Raw genomic sequence first — 19,301 nt, forward strand, 5'->3', positions numbered from 1 at the left:
AGGTGGCATCTGGAAAGGATTCTAAGACTATGCCTTAGAAGAAAGGATGAGCCTGTATTACTCAGTTAAAAGACTGAATACGAAATGAAAAATCAAATTGCTAACAGATTTAGTATTCAAAGTAAGGAGTACTCTGGTGGCCTGATATCAGGGAAGACAACCCCAGGGTCCTAGCATAGAGTCTGAGTCGACAAGTCGTTCCAAGTGGCGTATATAGCTTACTTTTAGCTTTGTGTATTTTATTGAAGTCTGGTCAATGACGAAAGCGATTAGTCCCCAAAGTGAGTAAGGAAAACAACCTTGTCAGAAGTGGGATTCGAACCCACGCCTCCAGGGGAGACTGCAACCTTAACGCAGCGCCTTAGACCGCTCGGCCATCCTGACCTCAGCATATTCCTCTCACACTTTGTTCACATCACCCCCACCTCAAACCACCACCGCCCCCCCAAAAAACTTTAGAAAACCGGGGGGGGGGGGGCAGTTCAGTGGATTAGTGGATCAAGAACCAGATCGGGAGACAATAGATCCTGAATTCAAATATGGCTTCAGACACTTCCTAGATGTGTCACCGTGGACAAGTTACTTACCCCCAATTGCCTAGCCCCAATTTCCGATCTTCTGGTTGGAACCTATACTTAGGATTGATCCTAAAACGGAAAGTAAGTGTTTAAAAAGTATCTAAAAAAAGACTACAGTAGCTTCTTCCCGTCGCTGGAACCACACCCCTTTCACTGGTCTCCTCGTTTTAAGTTGCCTCTCTAAAGGACAACATTCTCCAGTCGACCTATCCATCCACAGGACCAGTCCAGCAAAGAGAAAACTCAAGCACAAAAGGTGGCCCTTCCATATAACCTCTCCTGCCTTGGGAATAGTTGTCTGTCTGTCTGAACATCCAGAAAACATCTTAAACTCAATATGTCCAAAATGAAACTCATTGCTTTTCCCCAAACCCTTCCCCACTCCAATCTTTATAACTATAGAGGACAACTCTATGCTCCCAGTCTTTCAAATCCAAATCCGAGAATTATCCTGGGTTGCTCTCTGTGTCTCACCTCTCATATTCAATCCATAGATTTTACTTTTGCAACTTCTCTAACACATGTTACCTTCTTTCCTCTGATTCTGCTACTTCTCTGGTGCAGACCCATCACCTCCTGCCTTGATTACTGCAATAGCCTGCTATGGGTCTGCCTATCTAGTCTTTATCACTTCCATCCATCTTCCATTCAGCCAATTAAATTGATTTTCCTCAGGTGCAGGTCCCATTATGTCAAATGCAAAATTGTCTGTTTGACATTTAAAGCCTACCTTTCCAGTTTTCTTACACCTTTACTTTCCAACATAATACTCTTCAAACCAGTGGCACTGACCTCTTGGTGGTTCTATGAAAAAGATATTCCATTTTCTCAACTCTGGATATTTTCTCTGTTTGTCCCCCATGCCTAGAAAGCTTTCCTCCTCCTCTCTGACCACTGATCTCCCTGACTTCAAGTCCTAGCTAAAGTCTTAACTCCTACAGGGAGCCATACTCAACACTTAATTCCAGAGCCTTCCCTCTTTTAATTATTTTCTATTTATACTGTCTATAGATTATTTTGTGTGTTTGAGCATTGTCTTTCCCATTAGATTGTAAGCTCCTTGAGGACAGGGACCATCTTTTGCCTATTTTTGTGCCTCTCGTGCCTGGCACAGAGACTGAAACATTGTAGTACTTAATAAATACTTGCTGTTTGACTGATCAATTGACTATGGGTGTCCATTTCCCCAAGCAGCCCTGGGATCTCTGAGGAACAGACATTGTCCTAGGGCAGCACCAGAGCAGATCCTTCATTGAAAAGCCAACCCATTCCAAAGAAGCAGGTCCAAAGCACTTGCAACCAGTTCAGAAAGACTTTTACCCTTTGCTCAGCTAGAGAAGCTGGGTGCTTCAGATAGAGATCAAGAGAAACTGAGTGAACCCCCCAGATACCTGCCTTTGGGGATATTTGGCTCTCCTGGGGAGAAAAGGAGCAAAGGCATAAGGCAATGAGAGGGACAAACTCATGTGAGCCTCTGGGAACTAGCACCTGGCTGGACACTTTGAGATAGCACCAGGGGTGCCTACAGAGGCAGCAGCATGTCATTCTGGATTGACATGAAAGAAAATATTTTTCTGACAAGGGATGATGGTGTAACAGGAGGCCTGGGCTGAGGCCAAGAGAATCTGGAGCGGAGAAGTTTGCACCCAAAATGTTTTGGACAGCAGTGACAGTGGAAAAGCCCCAGCCCAAGTATGGAAGTGATATTGAGTTCTGTTTGTGGTTTGTAGAGGCTTAGAGACCAGGCCTGTTTGTCACCAACTGGGTACCCAGACCAAGAAGTCATAGGAAAGCTAACATTCTGACTGTGGCCAACTAAATGGAGATTTGAAAAGATCTCCTAAAAAATATCCTGTCTCATCTAACAACTGTTATATTGAATCTCTGGGAGCTTGAAGTTCACCTTTGATTGACAGATAAGTCAGTTGGATAGAATGTTCCCGGAGAGGCATGCGAGAGTCAGGAGGGGCAGTTGAGAACCCTGAGCAGTAGTTCTGGGTCTTTTACCTGTGTTGAGGCTAGAGATGGGTGGATCCAGATGTTGGAGTGAGAGGGTGCAAACATCTCTCTGCAAGCTCTTCCTGTCCTTGATATACCATTATCAACCTGTACTTGACCACCACCTCGGTGTCTACTGTCCCTAGATATTAGGAGTTTCATCATCTAGTTATCTAGGCTTCCCAGGGCCCGGGAGGGATCCAGGAAGTGGGCAGGAGATGAAGAAGAGGGTGGAAAGGGTGGATATATCTCAACTGTTAGGCTTAAGATCTACAGAAGAAGAAGCTGAAGATTTCCCAGCAGTTTACCTACTCTGGTTTAGCCCTGGCCAGGCTGAACCAGAGGGAAACTACATTGATTCTTCATTTGCCAACAGTGAGAGTTTCAATAGTAATAATTAAAGTAGGGTTTCCTATTACCCTAGTACTTTACCCTTATCTTTCTTATTAATATATAAAGTTTAAAGTATCTTCCTAAATCAGTTTCATAGCTTGTTTTGGGAAGAGAGTCAATGCAGTCAGAATATCAACGTTATCCTAGCTGAAGAACCCAAATCAATATATCAATTAATCCCAGGTGGGTCCTGAAGGGATAAACCTCTTTGACCTGAAGGATCCTGCCTGGGCAACTGTTATAAAGGAGAAGGGTCATCTTGTCCTCTCTGTACATCATTTCTACTACCTCAAATAGATACAAGTGACCTCCTTTTATTATAACACAACCCAACCCCACATCAGACCTCTACCATCAGAACCCAACAAAACCTGTCCACTGGACCTCTACACAGGAATTCAGGGATCAATCTCCTCACAGAGATTGGCACAGGCTGTCCCCTAGGCCTAGAGAGCACTCCATTCTCCTCTCTTCCTTTTAGAATCCTCAGATTTCCTCAAGGCTCAGGTCATGTTTCACCTCCAACAGGGCTCCCTTTCTCAACATCTCCCCCATGGGCAGTGTTCTTCCCTTCCTCAAATTCTCCTATGGCCACTCATCTGTTTGCAGGTTAAATTCCTGGCCACCCATCCCCTCCTCCAGTCCCTTTCTGCAAAATTAGAATCTCTGTGAAGGCAAGGTTTGTTCTTGGATTTGTCTTTGTACTTCCATAGTGAGGCTAGGCGAATAGTAGTGAGTACTAGAAAAATGTACCTTGCATGAAATTGAAACTTCTGGATTATAAGACTGATATTATTACTCCTGCCCAAAGAATCTTTTACATAGTGTTTGTCACAGGGAACTCCAGGTGAGCAGTTCCATATGCCAAGGCTGATGGGCACCTGCTGTGCAATTTGACACCCTAAGGGAGATACCTGGGAGAAGAGAGAGTTTGAGGGATTTGCCTGGGGTCAAATGGTCTTGTGGATCTCAGATTTTAGTTTAAGGTGTTTGGAAGCAACTTTTTTTCCTTTTTTTTTTTTTTTTTTTTTTAAACCCTCCTAGGTGGAAGGAACCTAGGTTAGGGTGGGCAATGGAGATCAAGTGACTTGCCCAGGGTCACACAGCTGGGAAATGTCTGAGGCCGGATTTGAACGTAGGATCTCTGGGCCTGACTCTCAATCCACTGAGCTACGGAGCTGCCCTCCCCCCCGCAACTTTTGAAGAGAATTGCGTTGTCTACTCCATTTCTTTGACAGATTAGGTAACTTCAGACCAGGGAGTTGAAGTGTATCGAATTAAGTCCCATAGATAATCTTCTAGAGCAGGAAATGGGTGGCCCAGAGACTGGACAAGTTGGAGAGAGCGTTGGAGGCAGGAAAGTGCTCCTGCATGACGGGGTGAAAGCTGGTGGAGGAATCCCGGGCTGGTGGTGACTGTGCGGTTGAGCATCAAGTCAGTAAAGGCCGATTTGGCAATGGAGGACAGGGTGAGAGGTGCCAATGCCGCATTGCTGAATTTGCTTTCCTTCTCTGGATCTGGCAGCTGAAAAATGAGGAATGGAGGAAGAAGGCCCAAAGGGACGCAAGTAGTGGCTGTAGAAAGTCAAGGGATGTTTCGAAAGGGGCAGGGAACAGGAAGAAGGGGAAACATTTCTTGCCTGGGCCAAGTAACGTATACTGAACAATATTGATTGGCGAGTAAGGAATTGACACCGGTAAGGATCCTTGTTAGTATAGTGATGAGTTACACCGTCTGTCAAATTGGAATTTGTTCGGGAGGAGGGTAGATTTCCCCCCCCCCCGCCTTCCTCTTGCTTGTTTACTATTTGGTTTCCTTCTTGTTTAACACCTGGGAGCCAGGGAGAGTTCCTCCCCTCCAGCTGGCTGGGCTAGCTGGGATACCTCAGCTCCCAAACCCACAGGAGGAGCAAAGATGGGGGGCCTTGAGGCTGCTTGGTTCCGGCCTCCAGACCTAGAAGAGTGATTTCTTGAGTATCCAAAGGGAACGGAGCGGCAAAGTAAGACATTGCTTGAGGGTGTAGGGCTGGTCATTGCAGAAATTGGAGGCTGTCTCTCCGCCCTCTCGCAGTACCAGCCTGAGCATGGTGGAGAGGCAGCCTGGACTGCGAGCAGATCACGTAGGCTTGGAGCGTTTCCTGCCCCGCAGACTTGGTCCCTTAAGGGATGCCTCCTGGGGGAAGCCTAAAAGATCTCATCCCCAAACTAGCCACAAGAAGGAAGTGAAGGAAGGAGGTGGGAGTTGGGAGTGGTAGGCGACTGCGGAGTCTGGAGATGTGCCAGGAAGAAAGATGGACCCTGCGCAGGGGAGAAGGGAATTCGTGCCATTTAGAAAATTCGGGCTTTGCTAAGCTGGGAAGTTAGAATGGTTGTCAGCTTAACCGAGGCTGGTTAAGACTGAAGCCGGCTGTGGTGGTGAGGTTTATGCGGATCAGGTCAAGTATCTCTGACTTCTGGGCTCTAGTGTCTGTTTGTGCCTGCTCCGGGGTGGTCTAGGGGTAAGAGTCACTGCCCGGGTTCGATTTCAGTCAGGGAATATCTTTTGCTTGTTCACCTATTTCCTCAGAAAGCAATTCCTCACTCCACTAGCCCTAGCAGTATAAACTACCTTCACCAACTACAGTCAAGATTGTTCCAGGTTACTAAATCAATTGTACAAAAAGTCAAGCCATTCCCCAAATGATAAATGGGCAAAGGACATGAACAGGCAATTTTCAGATGAAGAATCAAAACCATCAATAAGCACATGAGAAAGTGCTCTAAATCTCTTATAATTAGAGAAATGCACACCAAAACAATTCTGAGATACCACTTCACACCTAACAGATTGGCTAACATGACAACAAATGTTGGAGGGGATGTGGCAAAATAGGGACATTAATGCATTGCTAGTGGAGTTGGGAATTGATCCAACCATTCTGGAAGGCAATTTGGAACTCTGCCCAAAGGGCTTTAAAAGACTGCCTGCCCTCTGATCCAGCCATACCACTGCTGGTCTTATACCTCCGAAGAGATAATAAGGGAAAAGACTTGTACAAAAATATTTATAGGCGCTCTCTTTGTGGTGGCAAAAAAAATGGAAAATAAGGGAATGCCTTTCGATTAGGGAATGGCTGAACAAATTGTGGTATCTGTTGGTTGATGCTATACTATTGTGCTCAAAGGAATAAAGAACTGGAGGAATTCCATGTGAATTGGAATGACCTCCAGGAAGTGATGCAGAGTGAAAGGAGCAGATCCAGGAGAACCTTATACACAGAGACAGATATAATGTGGCACAATTGAGTGTAATGGACTTCTCTACCAGCAGCAGTGCAATGACCCAGGACAATTTCTGAGGGACTTAGGAGAAAGAACACTATTCACATCCAGAGAAAGAACTATGGGAGCAGAAACACAGAAGAAAAACAACTGCTTGATTACATGGGTCGATGTTTGGGGATGTAGACACTAAATGATCACCCTAAAGCAAATATCAATAACATGGAAATAGGTCTTGATCAATGACTCATGTAAAGCCCAGTGGAATTGTGTGTTGGCTATGAGAGGGGAGTAGGAAGAAGGGAGGGAAAGAACATGAATCCTGTAACCATGGAAAATTTTTCTTAATCAATAAAAAAATAAAAATAAAAAAGATTGTTCCAGGTTAGCTCTCATGAAACAAGAGCACATTCAAAAGAGTGGCTGAGCTCCCTTCTGCCAAAGGATGAATAACTTTCATTGGCAATTCTTGTAGCTAACCAGGTGTGCCACTTGGTCTTTCTGTGAGTGAAAGGAGAGGAAAAAAGTAAGATATGTCGCTGTCCCCACCTACTGACCATCACTTTAATAGTCCTCATATAGGTGCTAGCACTGTTCAATCCTAGCCTTTCTCTAAGGGTTGATCTTTGTGGGGATAGGGTGGAGTGAGACTTAGCACTAGATAAAGGGTTACATGATCCAAGATAATCTATTGATTGAGGTGGGAGGGGCTGTCTATCTTTATAATCAAACCTGAAAAAGCCACGTCCTGCCTCGGGAGTTTCACTCCTGGAGGTGCAAGTGTGTTTGAAGGTGGCCCAATGGCATACATAAACCTAATGGCATGCATGAACTGCCGGTCTCCCCAAGCACCCACTCGGAGCATAAGTGGCCCCTGTATGAGAGGGAGCGGACCTTGGCTGGACCCTGAGAGGAGGGCTGGTTGCCCAGTGTCACCCACCCCACTTCGGCAGGCCCAGAGGGAAGCGCGCCTGAGTCTGCCCAAGTCCCGCCCTGAAAGGGTGGGAAAAGCAGAAACGAAGGTGGGGAGGCACCCAGGGACCTTCTGCTGGTATACAGGCTGTAAATGAGCGGAGAATTTAAATTATTCTCATTTGTAACTGCGTTTCCGGGTCGCGCCAGAGTCCTCGGGCACCTAGAAGCCTGGGGTTTGTCCCCAACCCCGTCCCCGCCTCTCCCACGGGTCCCCGCCCTTCAAATTGGTTTGCATTTATTTCAGAGGAAGAAAATATATTGATTCCTAGAAAATAAAAATAAAAATAATAAAGGAGGAAAGGCTAAACCAATTATTCTCAGTATTGTTATCTATGAGTTATTGTATCTGAAGAAACAATGAGAGATGAATACAGAGAAGCATGGGAAGACTTGAGTGAACTGATGCGAAGCAAGGAAAGGACGCCAGGAAAACTATACCAACAATTTACCCGAATGTAGGCAACCCGGACAATAAAACAAAGGTTGCTAAATGTTATGATCTGCAATGAAGCACCTTTGGCTCTAAAGGACTATTAAAAAGACAATTTTCTTAGCCTCGACCACAATTCCATTTGCATCTTGTGAAGCCTTGTGGATGGATAGGACACACACTGTCGTTTTTTCTGTCCTACCCATAGGGGAAAGCTCAACATTTTCCGAATCTTTGGGATCTAGGTAGCACAGCAGCCTAATGAAGGAACTTTATATGGCTCCCGGGTGAAATGAAATAAGGAAAAACAGAGAAACTCCTCGTCGGGGAATCGAACCCCGGTCTTCCGCGTGACAGGCGGAGATACTCACCACTATACTAACGAGGACTTAGGAGAGCGGTACAACTTACCCGTTGGATAACATTTGTGCATACTATCTAACTAGAAGAGTATGCTCTTTCCAAATCTTAATTTGCCTTTGCATAGCTCCTATACCTCTGCCCCTTAGGACTTTTTTTCATTCCTACTTTGCTACTAACGGATCCGGAGGAGAAACGCGATTCCAAGCAATTTTTAAATGCATCCTGACCCTCTACCCCCACCTCTTTCAGGCTTCCCTCAAGTCACCACCAGCCCAGCGGGTCAGATCACAACTCCAAACCCGCTACCAATCAATCAATCAATATTTATTAAGCTCATTTTATGTGCCAGGCACTGTGCTAAGCTCTGGGAATACAAATAGAGGCAAAAGACAGTCCTGCCTTTAAGAAGCTCACAATTTAATGGGGGAGACAACTAGCAGACACATACAACGAAAGCTATATAAAGGATAAATAGGAGATAATTAAAAGAAGGAAAGTACTGGAATTAAAAAGGAGCTGGGGAAGTCAGGGAAGCCAGAGGAGAGAAACCTTTCAGGTCTAAATGTAATGCAGGATTTATGCAAGATTTCTAACAGAGAATATGTCCAAAACCAAGAGATGGAGCTTTGTAGAACTACCCAAGAGTAAAATTGGGTTCCACATATACATTTCTGCAATCTACCAATCGGTAGTAGTGATTGAATCCAGGGGAAGTGAAGAGAGCAAGAAGAAGATGGGGGGTGGGGTGGATGTAGAGATGTAAAATGTGGGTATCTGGGAATGAATATTCTTGGTAGGACATTCATGATGAGTGGGTCTGGATCCTGGCTCTGATAAAGTAAAAGAAAATAAAAGAGATGACCATAGATAAAGAGAAGATGAAAAGAGTAAGGTTAGGGAAAATGAGGGCAAAGAAAGTATTTAAGAGGAGGGCTTTGGTGAACAGTATCCAAATCTGAAGATAGATCCAAAAGTATGAGAGTGAAATTTCCTCTTTTTCCAATCTTCACTAACCTATCGAGAGTTAAGGGGTTAGGGATGAGAGGGCGAATTAGGAGAGATTGAGAGGTACTAAGTGAGAGGACAGATGGAAGAGGATTAACAGCTTCCATTGTGAATCTAAATGCTTACTAGGTACTTGCTATTTGGTCCCTGCAAAGCTTGGTTGGTCTCTCCATAAGAGTTACAAGAGAGGGAAGTCAGTTACCCACCTGTTCCCACCACCACCACCATAATGGTCCACATGTAGCGAGTCATCCTATTCAACCCTAGAACCTCTCTGCTGCTGGTGGTGGTGGGTTTGGAATTAGAATCTCATTTCCAAGTCAGAGACTGGAAAAAAGCCAGGATCCTCTGCTGACTGAGGTGGGAGGGGCAGCCTTACCAAATCAGGTGTCTAGGTAGTTTTGCTCCAAAAACATCCTTCTGTGTGTCACCGTAGCCAAAGAGTGTACATACACTACTTTTTGTCCCTCCCACCAAGCACCCACTGTGGAGCCCTGCTTCCTGTTGAGGGAGGTCTAGTAGCAGGAGGAAAGAGGCCTGAAGATCTCTATCTAGGAAAGACTAGAAGAATTCCTTCGAGATGTTCCATTGCCCTAAAGGGTGATCATTTGGCTCTTCCTGCTTGGGGGGGGGGGGGGGAGGGGACTTTGAATCCTGAGTGATTAAGATGGAGTAGTAGAGAGGTTCTATATAGTTCTGAGTTAATGACAGCAACCAGGCAATATCTGGCAACTTTAGACAGCCCCTCCCCCATCCCCTAGGGGCCCATTTTCACTTCTTAAAATCCCATTGCTCGGTCAGCCCCTAAATATGAGTGGTATGGGACAGTGGTCAAATCTCATGAGATCACAATTCTAAAAAAATATGGCAAACCATATTAATAACCAAATGAATGCATATTCCAAGGAGTTATCAAGGTAAACAACTCTGAGGTTTCACATCACATCTAACCAATTGGAAGGGAAGATGAAAGAGAGAAATAATCTACATAGGAAGGATTATGAAAAGAATAGACCTGGAATTTATGCTTGGTGATGCTCTAATTTAGCCTAAAAAGAGATTTAGAATTATTCAAAGAAATTGATAAAATGTCCATATCCTTTCATGAGGTGTATTGTGATTAGCCCACCCTCCACCTCAATCTACTGAGATCAGTGATAAAAGGGTGGGTTACATAAACCGAATGTTCACAGCTGCTTATTTTGCCAGTGATCTCCCTTATTAGACTCCAAGCTCTTGGGATCAAGGACCATCTTTTGCCTTTGTGTCACCAGCATTTAGCACTGTGGCTGGCACATTAAAAAAAAAACAAACCATTTTTTTGACAAATGGCTAAGAATTGGAAGTAAAGTTGATGCCCACCAGTTGGGGAAAAGCCAAATCAGGTGTGGTAAGTAAATGTAAGGGATGGCTTACTGTACTTGAAGAAATAGTGAATAAAATAAATATGGGAAAACTTGTGTAAAGTGATGGAAAAGGAAGAAAGCATATTTCAGAAAACAATATATATAATGACCACATGAATGCATAGAAAGTACCACAATGGAATAAGGAAAGCTGAATGTGGTAAAATTGAAATAAACTAGGTTGGCTCCAAAGGAGCACTATGAGAAGACTGCTCCTACAGACACCGCTTGTCCTTCTCCTTTCCAGTCTTGTTGAGGGGGTGGGGTCAGCATTTAACTCAGATTTTTCCATAGGTTGGTAAGTGTTGTTGAAATTTGATTCTTCCTCCTTTGGATGGCTCTCCAAGAGGAGGCAGGAGAAGGCTATGCTGGGAAATGTAACTGATTTAAAAAGAAAACAGCAGTTATATGTAATTTAGAAATGTAGAAGCCCCCACAAAAAAAAAGAAATTCTAATCCAAGAAGAATACAGGATAGCATGGGAAGACAAGGGCAAAATGAAGATAACAGATCCAAGAAAACAACATGCAGGATGACTTATGTAATGCCAATAGAAATGATCCCCACAAAACAATTAAAATTGTTAAGATACCAGAATAAAGTCAAAATGGATATTTGCTCTAGAAATAAAAGAGTGATACCATAAACAAATTAGGGGAACATGGAAAGCTTTATCTGTCAGACTTATGGATGAAGGAAGAAGAATTTATGACCAAACAAGACATGAGAATAATACAGAAAATGAGGTTGATAATTTTGATTACATTAAATTTTTAAGTTTTTGTACAAATCCAATGCAACCAAGATTAGAAAGGAAGCAACACATTTGGAGGAATTTTTTTACAGCAAATGTCTCTAACAAAGGCTTCATTCTTCAAATATATAGAGAACTGAGTCAGATTTATAAGAATATAAAGCATTCCCCTACTGGAAAATGGTCAAATGATATGAACAGACAGTTCTCAGAAATTAAAACTATTCAGACATATGAAAATGATTCAAATAACTATTAATTAGAGAAATGCAAATCAAACCATGTCACATCTATTAGACTGGCTAATATTACCAAAAGGAAAATGATAAACGTTGGAGGGGGTAGGGTAAAGCTGGGATACTAATACACTGTTGGTACAACTGTGAACTATGCTTAAAGGGCCACTCTTTCCTCCCGCAAGTCCCCTGACACCACTCTTGCCCATCTACTCCCTACCCTTCTTTCTTCTTGTGCCTAGGCTTGGGAAGAGTCGCCAGTACTCCCTCAGGAGGCGTGTTCTATCCGGAATAAAGTCTTTGGGGCTGCAAAAGCGTCTCTAGAAACCCAAACTCTGGGCTCTATTTCCTGGCTACCTAACTGCTAGAGTCCCGAAGTGCAAGCCGCTGAACCCGGGCTGAGTTGACCCGCCGCACAGAGACTGGCAACACCTCCCAGTACAATCCTTTTCCTTACACACATACCAGGCAAAAAAACGACCTGTCCAACTTCCGGTCTACCTTTACCACCGTCCTTTTGGACTTGCTTCCTCAATTCTATTTTGTTGCTTCCAGGTGATATTCAAAAGGTTTCATTCAGCTCTAACCAAGTTAAGGTATTCAGAAACAGATATTCAGAGACACTATTGAGCTCAACTCTTCAACTTCCCGGCAACAACCCTTCTCAAACCTCAGAGTTGAGCTCCTCAGGAAACCTGAGACTTGAGACTTCTTCAGTGAATTGAGGAGTGAACGAATGAATCAAGATAGAGGAGTTGAGTCTTCCGTTTCTTTTTGTCCAGAGCTCTCCCTCCTAGGTTTCATCGGCCATCTCTCAGGGTATGGACCGCTTTGGGGTCTAGCAGAAAGATGGCATGGCCTCCTAGAACGGTCTTCTCTTCACAACATGACAAACATGAAAATATCTATTATCCGAAAATATATGGACAATCTATATTATATTACCAGCCTTCTTGGGGAGGGGAGTAGGAGGGAGGAAGAGAGCATGAAGTGCAAAATGTCAGAAAAAGAATTTTGAAAAATTGTATTGACATATAATCTGGAAAAAAATAAAAAATAATTACATATGTATTTAAAAGCTGGATGTTCTAGCATATTGGCCAATATGACAGTAAAGGAAAATAATAAATGCCACAAAGGAGGGGATGTGGCAAAATTGGGGTACTAATGCATTGCTGGTAGAGTTGTAAATTGATCCAACCATTCTGGAAAGCAATTTGGAAGACTGTATGCCTTTTGATGCAGCAATACAACTACTAGGTTTGTACCCCAAAGAAATAACAAAAATGGTTTAATAAAAATATTCATAGCCACACTCTTTGTGGTGACAAAATGTTGGAAAATGAGGGGGTATCCCTTGATTGGGGAATGGCTGAACAAATTGTGGTATATGATGGTGATGGAATACTATTGTGCTAATAAGGAATAATGAACTGCTTGATTTCTATATAAACTGGAAAGATTTCTATGAACTGATGTGGAGTGAAATGAGAAGAACCAGGAGAACATTTTACAAAGTAACTGAAACATTGTGGAATGATCGAATGTAATGGACTTTGCTACTAATAGCAAATGATCCAGATCATGCCCTAGAGACTTACGAGAAAGAATGCTATCCACATCAAGAAAAAGAACTGTAGGAGTAGAAACACAGAAGAAAACATGTGATTTATCACTTGTTCATAAGGGTTATGATTTGGGGTTTTGGTTTTAAAAGGTCACTCTATTACCAAAAAAAGAATAATATGGAAATAAGTTTTGAGTGACAATACGTGTATAACCCAGTGGAATTAATTGTCAGCTCCAATAGATGGGGAGGTGTTAAAAGGGGAGAGGACACCAGTCATGTAACCATAAAGGGAAAAATACATACAAAAGGAAAAGAAGGAAAGGAAAGGAAACCAAAATTCAGAAAACACCAGTGAGGGGAACATTAACATTAAAAAAAAAAAAAAAAAAAAAAGTCGAGTATTGAGGGCCAGGGGTGGAAGAATCCCAGTCGCTAGAGAGGGCTGCTAGAGTGCTAGGCTTCCTCTTGTTCAGTCTCCATTTAGGGAAGCAGAGCACAGCGCCAGTAAGGTCTGGGTTCTCATTGGATTTTCTTCACATAGGTAAACCCTGTTAGAAGCCCTGATAACGGCTTTGATTATAAATAGGCTCGGCCTCCCTGTCTCTACGTAAAGTCCATTGCGGCCTCGCTAGCTTGGCGAGGGCTTTCCCACTGTCGCCCAAAGCATGAGTGCAGAGCCCCGCTTCTCTAAACCCTCCCAACATGGCCGAGGTCTTCTTTATTGCAGTCATCAAACTCGACCAGAAAGTCTTTCCCGCTCAGCCCTCTCAGACTGACTCTATGCCTCCTTCGAATGGCCTTCGAAGACATCCCCTGGCACCAAACTGGGATATGCAGCTTGGCACCTCTCCCTGCGGCTCTGATGGATTTGCTCCTCTCTTGACTGCCTGATGGCAGGTCACTGGATAATTCGCCTCGGTTCTCCAAGTCTAAGCCTCCAGCTGCCAAGCCCTTCTCGCTGAGAGCAGAGAACGGAGAGTTCCTGACATTGGAACGGTCTGGCTTCACAGTGAAGGCCAGTCCTGGGACGGTGTCTGCTAATCAGAGCTATCGAAGTTACGTGGGAAATGAGCACCCACACACCAAACTCGATTGGCAGGGGAGGGTGTGTGGAAGCAGACCGGCCAGCGTGGGGGACTGAATTTCTATCTGATCGCTTTCACCTGAGCCAATGCATGAAAAGGTAGGCCGGAGTGCCGCAACTTTTGGAGAGACAACTTGAAACTACGGGACCAGTGAGAGAATTGTAGAACCAGTAAGAGGAAGAGGCTGCTGTTGTCTTCTCCTCCTCCTCTTCCCTTTCCTCTTCTTCCTCTTCCTTTTCCTCTTCTTCCTCTTCCTTTTTTTAGCCATTACCTTCTTTTAGAATCAATACTAGCGGCAACGGCTAGACGACTGGAGTAAAGTGACTTGCCCAGGGTGACGGAGTTAGGAAGTGTCTGAGGTCACATTTGAATCCAAGACATTCCCGGTTTTCAGTTTCTGTCTAACCCCATCTAGCTACCACTGTAGTTTTCTGAGTTGATTTGAGGGAAGGGTAATAGGAACAAAGCGTGACCCCTTAAGGACAGGCGTCAGGATGGCCGAGCGGTCTAAGGCGCTGCGTTAAGGTCGCAGTCTCCCCTGGAGGCGTGGGTTCGAATCCCACTTCTGACAGCGTTTTTCCTTTCCTGTTCTCCATGTTCAACCGCAACCTGTTCCTTCCACTCTGCTGTACATCCACATAAAGCCAAAGGTCTGCTGAACAGGAACTCACACAGAGCCTGCAGTAGGCTGTGAATCAGAGATACTTTTCACTTCCTATCCCTAGGTCTGCCGCTACCCTCGACGCTCTTCAAGCTCTGTCACGATAACCTTCCCTCCTCTGGCCCTCTGGCTTAGGACGATTTAGCTTTCAAATGCCTGCCCAGAGTCCTTTAGGGCATTTGCTATACCAAGGTTAGGAACAGTAGATTCATTTTCCCAGGCCTCCAGACTTGCACCTGCCTTTACAATCGAACCTGTCTCTCTCAACATAAGTCCTTAGGGTACTCCAGGGAGAGAGGTATTCAGTCAAGTGAGGGTAGCTAGTACTCGTTTCCCTCCATTTAATTTCTTTTTCTTTATCTTCTTCCTCCTCCCCAGTTTCCCCACCCCATTTACAAAAGTATTTTCTTTAAATCTTTTGTTTGTTTGCCTTTTTGTTTATTGGGGGTGGCTACTGGAGGCGGGGGTGGGGTGGGGGTGGGGTTGGGGGCGGAGCAGGTCCGTTTTGGATTGTGTCCTGCCCCTTTCTTTTTCTTTTCTTTTATCTTCTTGGTGCTAAGACTAGTCCTTAAAACGAATGGCAGAAATTTAGGCTTCCTTTGGGGTTCTTGTCGTTGACATTGTTCTCACCTCGGCATCTCTTACTTTTTCTGGTTCTGCTGAACTCACTGTGGATCGGTTCATACAACTCTTCTTTCTCTGGATTCTTCCTAGTGGCCGTTGGGGTGAGGGACCATTTAGGACTCTTTCCTTAGCCCATCCATTTGTTTCGAAACTTAGGAATCCAAAAGATGGTCGTGAATGGAGTTTGCTGTCTGCCCCACAAGTAGGAACTCAGGCTAGGGAAAATTGCGACTGGTGGCCGGCTGCCGTGGGTGCCAGCAGGGGATGCTATAACTGCAAAGTTTATTGCGGAGCAGTCAAACGTGGACCTCTTTTCACCTTATGATGTGCTTTTCTGGGAAGAGGATACAAGCTTTTGGGGAACCTCTCAAGGTACTTTTGCCCAACGACAGATGATATGAAGGAGTTTGGCCTAGGTTGGTGAGGGTGTAATATTATTTTGATTGGCTGGTAGAGTAGAGAACTGGCCTTTTGAGGGGAATAGCGTGAGAAAGAGGTGTAGCAGACTAAGCAAAAGTTGTTCCCTGACCGGGAATCGAACCCGGGCCGCGGCGGTGAAAGCGCCGAATCCTAGCCACTAGACCACCAGGGACTGCGGAAGCGTTGGTTCTATCTCTACCTTGTGTCTAGCGTCTTTTAGTTTGTCCGAAATGGTAGACTACACCAATTGCCCCAGTTTTCTCATAACCCCCAACATGTCCCCTCTCTTGCCCATTCTCCCATGTACTCTCAATTCCCACATACCTTTCTCCATCTTCTTCTCAAAGCACGTAGGCTAGGGAAGAGTCACTGGCGTTTTCAGACTTTGGCTGCGGAAGCGGAAAAAAAGCTACAAAACTTTGCTGCTGTGAATCTTTTGCTTGATATGACCCTCCTCCCTCTTTTACCAATGATCTCAATGGGTTTGTGGGTCCTGCCTAGCGAATACTCCTCATCAAAGGAAATGGGAATTGTAGAGACGTCTCTGAATAATTGCAAATCTCTGTCCAGGTTGGCAGGATGAAGTCAAAGTAACACCAACAATATAATTCAGGACCATTCTTTCCATAATGCTATCACCTTGAACTATTCCCCTCTTTCTTCGTTGGTTGTTTGGCTAAGGCTAAAGAATTCCTCTCTATTGACACCACCTAAAGCCCTTAAGATTGACCACCCCGACCTCGAGCAGTGAAAGTTCTTAGGGTCACGCTCTAAGGCATTAGAGAATCTCTGAATAATTATCCTGGTTCTTCCCTCCTGGAGGTCCCTGCTAGTCTTCCCCAAGGCCAGGCAGAAAGTCAGGGAGGATGCTTATCCAGAGGAACAAAAAAGTGCTTCATACATGACCTTTGGTCACAACCTCGATTCAAACATGTACCCTGACACAGCACAAACTTATGTAGAGGAATGCTTTTGGGGTGAAAATATCTGGATATGGGGTTGCTCCAAATGGCTTGTTTAGGAGGATAATATACCCCTTCTACCTCAGTCAGCAGAAAATCCTGTCTCTTTCCAATCTCTGAGGTGGCTATGAGCCTCACCCTAGCTCCCCCACCTCTGTTAGCCCTTAGAGGTGGGCTCTCAGCTTCAGCCAGATGGCCCCTGCTTAGGTGGACCATTATGTCTGTGATAGAGAGGTGGGCCAGTGGATGTTTGTCTTTCCTCTCTTATCTCTCCTAGAAATAGATACACCAAGCTAGACCAAGCAGAGCTGGATTAGCAAGAATCTTGTGAGCAACAAGAATTCACAAAGGAAGTTATCCATTCTCTGTCACCCTCCCTCATTCCTCTGTTCTGCAGAGTATCTCCTACAAAAAGCCCTTCAGGAAACTAACCACAACTTTCTCTCCTCCAACTCACCTCAAAACCTCTCCTAATATGCCTTCTCATCTGATTTCTCAGCTTAAACTGCTCTCACCCAGGGGAATGAGGATTGGGGGAAAACAGAAATTCTCTTCTCTTTCTGTATCTCTCTTCAGGTCTGGACAATGGAACACTTCCTTTTGGATATTCTTTCTTCTCTCTTCTTCTCTAACCTGGCTCTCTCTCCAATTTCTCCTCTTTCTATCTATGTCCATTTCTTACTCTCCTTCACCCCATGAAACCCCATAATCCAGATCTCCTCTTCATGGGTGCCCTTCCAGGCTATCCATTCTTGTAACCTCTTGTCTTCCAACTTCACAGAAATCTCCATCCCAGTTCTTCCCTGGTTTTGAGTACTACTCTACCTGTAGCAAATTATCGAGCTGTATATATGGAGACCACTATCTCTCTTGAGTTCCTGTGGCACATAACCATTGCATTTCAAATTCAACAGGTATATAAAACAACTCATTTCCCCTCTCCCAACCCCTCCTGCCTTCCTACTGGGTGTGGGAATTTGGGGGAGAGGAAATTTTGTAATTCTATGAAGGACAGAGTCATCTTTCCAGTCATTCTGCTTCCTATTCTCTTCATCACGAGCCATACATCTCTCTTTCAAACCATATCCACTCAATTGCCAAGTCTTGGCCTGTTACTTCCTCACCTTCCCTCACATTCATCTCCCTCTTCTACTCTCAGTCCCAAGGCCCACAGACCTACTTTAGGGGCTTACCATCATTCCCTTGGATTATTGAAATAATTTCCCAATTGGTCTCTGGGCATCCAGTTCCTCCTCTCATCTACAATTAATTTTTCACACATCTTGCCAAAATTGTCTTCTGAGAGCACCAGTATAAACATGTCATTCTCTTACTGAAGGATCTTGGTGTTAACCAACATCCTACACCTTATAATACAACCATCTCAGAATGGATAGCCAACATTGTAGAGGAAAACAGAGTTGATTCATGCCAAAGATAAAAAAAATGTTGTGAAATCAGTTCTATCTCTTTGGGCTTTAAAAGATCAGAACAGAAAGTATTGGAATCAGATGCTTTTCACAGCTGTGGCTAGGTGAAGAATTCTAATTCAAACAAAGAGAGGGTACTGATTTCATCACATTTGTAATCTTTGCTATGACTCAAATCAAAGAAAACAGAATAAGGAGAGAAACTTCAGGATGGGACAAATATTAGCATCCCTTATCATCCCTTCTCCCTTCTAAAATGTGATGTCAAACTTGTGAGGGGTACTGACAAAGTCTGTAAGAGCCATATTCTAGTTGGTAGATGGTCAAAGGACAAGAAGAGGAACTTTCCAAAGAAGAAAGGTCAGATGAAAACTGTTCCAAACTGATCAGGAACTGTCTTAGGCACCTCAAAGCAGACATTCCATATATGGCAGAGACCTCTCTTTCTTCCCTACTTTTCACAACCCCCAGCAAGGCTCAGTTCCTGTGCTGCCACCTAAGGGGATCATTTCTTACCACACATCTCTAGTTTGTGTTCTTTCATTTCTCACATACTCCTGTAGATATTTTATCTGTTTACCGTTTGAATCTCTGCATCCCCTCATTCATCACCACTCATCTTCCCAAGAAAGGAAATTCTTTGAAGACAAGGATTTGTCTCAGTCGTGACAATGCCAACCTAGCACAGTGGCCAGAGTACAGTTCTAGCTGCTTAAGAAGTGCTTCTACAACGGAATGGCAAACTTCCAGCTCATAGATCCATGTTGTTGCATTTAACCGAAGTAGGAGGTGCCCAGGAATATCACCTGAGAGAAACCTAAACGAGTCCTCGTTAGTATAGTGGTGAGTATCTCCGCCTGTCACGCGGAAGACCGGGGTTCGATTCCCCGACGAGGAGTTTCTCTATTCTCTGTTTTTCCTTATTTCATTTCACCCGGGAGCCATATAAAGTTCCTTCATTAGGCTACTGTGCTACCTTGATCCCAAAGATTCGGAAAATGTTGAGCTTTCCCCTATGGGTAGGACAGAAAAAACGACAGTGTGTGTCCTATCCATCCACAAGGCTTCACAAGATGCAAATGGAATTGTGGTTGAGGCTAAGAAAATTGTCTTTTTAATAGTCGAGGAGGAAAAGTCTTTTCTTTGGCTAT

The 19,301-nt window shown here is 44.2% G+C and overlaps 5 non-coding genes across 5 annotated transcripts; 2 read left to right on the forward strand and 3 right to left on the reverse strand.

Annotated features, from left to right (window-relative positions):
* Positions 1-301: 301 nt before the first annotated feature.
* TRNAL-AAG lies at positions 302-384 on the reverse strand. The gene has a single exon. It is a non-coding gene; the product is annotated as a tRNA-Leu (tRNA).
* Positions 385-7,950: 7,566 nt separating this feature from the next.
* On the reverse strand, positions 7,951-8,022 carry TRNAD-GUC. Its single transcript has one exon. It is a non-coding gene; the product is annotated as a tRNA-Asp (tRNA).
* A 6,519-nt stretch (positions 8,023-14,541) lies between these two features.
* On the forward strand, positions 14,542-14,624 carry TRNAL-AAG. The gene has a single exon. It is a non-coding gene; the product is annotated as a tRNA-Leu (tRNA).
* A 1,234-nt stretch (positions 14,625-15,858) lies between these two features.
* On the reverse strand, positions 15,859-15,930 carry TRNAE-UUC. The gene has a single exon. It is a non-coding gene; the product is annotated as a tRNA-Glu (tRNA).
* A 3,046-nt stretch (positions 15,931-18,976) lies between these two features.
* On the forward strand, positions 18,977-19,048 carry TRNAD-GUC. Its single transcript has one exon. It is a non-coding gene; the product is annotated as a tRNA-Asp (tRNA).
* The last annotated feature ends 253 nt before the right edge of the window (positions 19,049-19,301 follow it).

Source organism: Gracilinanus agilis, chromosome 4 (assembly GCF_016433145.1).
Source record: "Gracilinanus agilis isolate LMUSP501 chromosome 4, AgileGrace, whole genome shotgun sequence".
In the NCBI taxonomy this organism is placed as follows: domain Eukaryota; kingdom Metazoa; phylum Chordata; class Mammalia; order Didelphimorphia; family Didelphidae; genus Gracilinanus; species Gracilinanus agilis.